Here is a 4,510-nt window from a genome sequence, read left to right as displayed (position 1 = left end):
CCCAGGTCAGCTGCATGCACGCAAACGTCCTACCCGCTGTGCTATCGCTCCAGCCCCAAGAGTTTCAATATACATTTTAGCTTATATCGCACTGATTTTCTGAAAAAAAAAGCCATTGGAATATATATATGCACATATATATTCATATATGAATATATTAAAGTATAGATAATATGCATAAAATAGAAAATATATTTACAAAAAGCTCTTATGCTTCAGTTCTCTAAGAATTGTGGAGACACTTGTGAGTAAATTTGGTAGGTGCATTTTTATGAATCATAGCTCTAATACAAACTCATATTAGTAGTCTTTATGTTCTTCACCACCAGATACTTGTAGATAAAAAATTCAAAAGCTTTTTTATTTAAAACGAGTATCTTACATGAGATAGATTCTATCTGGGTTATTTTTTATTCTTTTTGGGTCACACTCAGCAATGCTCAGGGGTTACTCCTGGCTCTGCACAGAGGAAATATGCCTGGCAGTGCTCGGGGGACCATAAGGGACTCCGGGATTGAACCTGGGTCAGTAGCATGTAAGGCAGACACCCTACTTGCTACTACTCTGACCCCTCTATCTTGGTTCTTGAATGCACATGATTTTAATATTTTGTGTGACAGACTGGGAAGTATGTATAAAGAATTACACACCTAACTATGATTTTTGTATCCAAGTAGAAAAAAAGAAAACTGAAAGTTTAACTTACGAGATGAAGTAATATTTTTTCTTGTTAAATAGAATTTTTAGTCAAAAAGTTGATGGATCAAAAATTGAAAATTATTCAAATATATAAATAGTTGGCAGATTACTTCTCTAAAATGAATGACATAAGCCACGAGCATCATCTGTTACGACTGAAATGTTTTTTGTCTTCACATAAATATTGGAATTTGAGGAAAAATTACCTCTCACTCTTTCGAGAGTTTGATCTACATTTGAAATAGCTGTATAACTCAATGAGTCATAATTTTCAAAAAAAGTGCAATTAAAATCATGTGCTAGTCAATACTATTAATCTTTATGATTTTTATGTATAATTTACACTCTAGCAGCAGGAAATTTCCAAGAGCCTCTACCAAATAGGTAAATTTTTGTACATAATCCAAGATACACTAGTGAACATTAATTCAACCAAGTATGAAAATTTCATTTATACAGTACTGCATCTCACAACATAGCTAGTTTTTAAATTGACTACTCAACAAAATTTGAGAACAATATATGAACTGAATGTATGATTTTACTCAAAAACTTTTAAGAACTCTTCCTTTGTCTATAATGTTTCTGTTTAAGGCTAAACTTTTTAACATACTTGAATTAGAACATAATTTTCAAAATGTTAAATGTAAATCAAATAAAACTAAGCACAAGTATAAAACCTGCTAACATGTGTTTTAAAATTATGAGTATAATCTTTACAACATACAACATGATAAGTTATATTGTGATATAGTGATTTGGTTTTGTATTTTAAAAACACAAGGTATTTATAATGTTCTCTGTTTTATATGTAACTAAAGTTAAATAGCACTGTCGTCCCATTGTTCATCAATTTGTTTGAGTGGGCACCAGTAACATCTCTACCGTGAGACTTGTTGTTACTGTTTTTGGCATATCAAATATGCCACAGGTAGCTTGCCAACCTCTGCTGTAAAGTTAAATACTAATACTATATATAAGAGCTAAAATAGCACCAATTGGAGTTTTGAGAAATTGTGTGTAGAAATGTTAATTTAAGATTCACAAATAAATCATCATAATAATGTAAGGAATTTTATTTCATAGAAAAGTAACATACTCAGAATTTTAAGATTAAAGTTATCTTGGTCACTAAGTTCTATGAATAGAAGAATGTTTGAAAATGCAAAGCAAAATGTGTTTAATGCCTGGGTGATGAAACTTTTAAATAAAATTAATTTAATAAACTTTTTTGTATAAATAGAAATGTAATGTAGGTGGATATCCATGTATATTTGATATCCCCGGGGAGATCTTGATTTGGAAGCAAACAATTAGAAGTGATAGGATCAAACAGCAGCTGTAGGCATGGACATGATTAGAATTACCAATAGGAAATTTGTAGTTTAAGAAAAATATTAAGGACAAAACTCCACACATTAGCAACATATAACTATTTTACAAAGAAAGCAATAATTGTTCTCACTCCAAAGTGCCACAATTCATTCTCACATATAGTCCAAAGTTTGGAATATAAACTGTAAATTTAAGCCTATCAAAAAAATAAGTTTTCTTTTTTAAAAGTGAAACAATAAGAATTCTGTGATTTAGAGGTGTTTATCATTTGTTTTCTGGACACTAGCAAAAATATTTTTCTACTGTTTGTCTTTTTTTAAAGATTATTAGAAAATATTTCTCAAAATTGCTTTTTAAAATTTTATTTTCACATTAGCTTTAGCCAAAAGACCCACAAATAATCTTTTCTAGTCAATAAGAGAATTTCCTTTCAAAATGATTGTTATACATATATTCTTATCATACTCACGGCGATTGCCATCACGAATTTGGTGTAGTTCTGGATGGCCAGGGCCTAGCTGAAGCTGTGGTCCACCACGTGGGCATTGATGAAGTGGGCCGGCAGGTTACAGCCCACAAGAAGACCACATCTCTCAGGAGATGGGGGTCTGCAGCCCTTCTCTTTAAAAATCTTCCCAGTGGAGCTCAGCACACTGCTGTACTTGGATTCCCTCCCACCTACTGGACCATGCAGTGCATGGAGATGACATGCAGGGGGTGTGCCAACATGAGGCACACACACTGCATCATCATCTCGTAGGAAGTGTGCTTCACAACCTTCCTCAGCGAGGTCTTCATGTTGTCCCTGTTGGAAACCTACTCCATCGCGTCTGGAGGGAACACTTTCTTCATGCTGCCTGGGTGACCGTGGAGAGAGAGTTGGACATCGGGCTCAAGCCCCGGAATAATCCAATCTTACCATCCACTTGAATGGTGTACTTGGCATAGGTGAAGAAGCTGGCAGGTAAAGGACCTTCATCCCAGCACATTGGTCTCTATGGCGGGGGGCCATCGGCTCATGGCCCACCTGGATGAGCAGCTTCACGTAGAGCAGCAGGTGGCTGAGAGCCGTCATGCTTGCACCCAGTGCCAGGAACAAGGCCTCGGCGGTCAGGGCGCTGTGCCCCGGGCCTGGGCTTGTGGCTGCCCCATCCATTCTGTGGCCTGATGGTGGTGACAAAGGGTGGCGGGGGCGGCTGTTCTCGAATGCTGGCCTTGAACCCACCTGCCGCACCGCTGGGACCTCTGGCTACTGCTCCAGCCCCCGTCGTCCCTCAGGTGTCGGAACGCAATTCGAACTATGCTACAGGGCACTTTCAGGATGCCTGGGCCGAGCCTCATGTAGGAGTGAAGACCCACAGAACCAGGTAATATGGAACTTTGTGACCTTGGACTCTAGGCTTAACAGGACATGGGAACAGAGATCCTCTGCCTGCTTCTACCAATCTCCAGGGACCCAGGGGTCACACCCATAAGACTCACCCTGCTGGTACCAGATAAATTCCTTATCAGCTGACCTCAACTACCTAACTGCCGCCACGCTCCAGGCTGCTTTCTGGACACATCATAAATACTTTCTACCCATTATCCATTATTACTGCACCGAATTTGATGGGGTTCAATTATGGTATGAACCATTGGAACACCTATAATGGCAATTAGAGGCCACACTAAAAGCCTCTATCCCTCTCAGAGAGCCCAGTCAGCTACCCAGAGTATCTCACCCACAGAGCCAGAGCATGGCAAGCTACCTGTGTCATACTCGATATGCCAAAAACAGTAGCAAAAATGGACCTCATTCCCCTGACCCTGGAAGAGCCCCCAATATGGCAGAGTTAAGAAGGATGAAATGGAAAGGCTGATAAAATCTCAGGGCCGAACGAGGCTGCCAAAACAAAGAAGGACTAAAATGATTGTTTGCACTTTTAAAACACGTACGCTGGCATTAGAATCATCCATCAAAGACCTGATGGTGCAAGTGTGGAAGATCAAGTACAACGTCATTGGATTGACTGAGAAGAGAAGGCATGGAACACATCACCATCTTCCACACTGGAGAGGAACTGTTCCTCAGAACATGCAGCAGTAGAGGCATCGGTGGTGTCAGTGTCCTGGTTAACATGAACTTGAACATGAGCACTGATTCATTCGCATGCCTAACAACACGGATCAAATGCTTACATTTGAATAGACATGGCTCATTGCCAGCAGTTTCTATCTTCGTCATTTACACACCAGCATCCAACTAAGATGAAGAAGAAATTGAGAAGTTCTAGATGAAGCTGGAGAAGTTCTATAATGACCATACATTCTACAAGGTTGGTGATTTTAACACCAAGATAAGACCTAGAAGGTCACCCAAAGTACTCCACATCAGGACCCACGGCCTAGAATGGAACAAACAGGGTGAAAGACTGTCTTAGTTCATCAAGTTAACAAAGAATATCTATGGTTCAGGAATTTCACAGTTCCTGAA

At 39.0% G+C, this 4,510-nt stretch overlaps 1 pseudogene; it reads right to left on the bottom strand.

Annotated features, from left to right (window-relative positions):
* Positions 1-2,476: 2,476 nt before the first annotated feature.
* LOC101541635 (mitochondrial carrier homolog 1-like) lies at positions 2,477-3,190 on the bottom strand (annotated as a pseudogene).
* Positions 3,191-4,510: the final 1,320 nt, after the last annotated feature.

The sequence above is a fragment of the Sorex araneus genome, chromosome 1 (assembly GCF_027595985.1).
Source record: "Sorex araneus isolate mSorAra2 chromosome 1, mSorAra2.pri, whole genome shotgun sequence".
Taxonomy (NCBI): domain Eukaryota; kingdom Metazoa; phylum Chordata; class Mammalia; order Eulipotyphla; family Soricidae; genus Sorex; species Sorex araneus.
The sequence above is the reverse complement of the archived record's forward strand: the minus strand, read 5'-3'. Positions and strand labels throughout refer to the sequence as shown.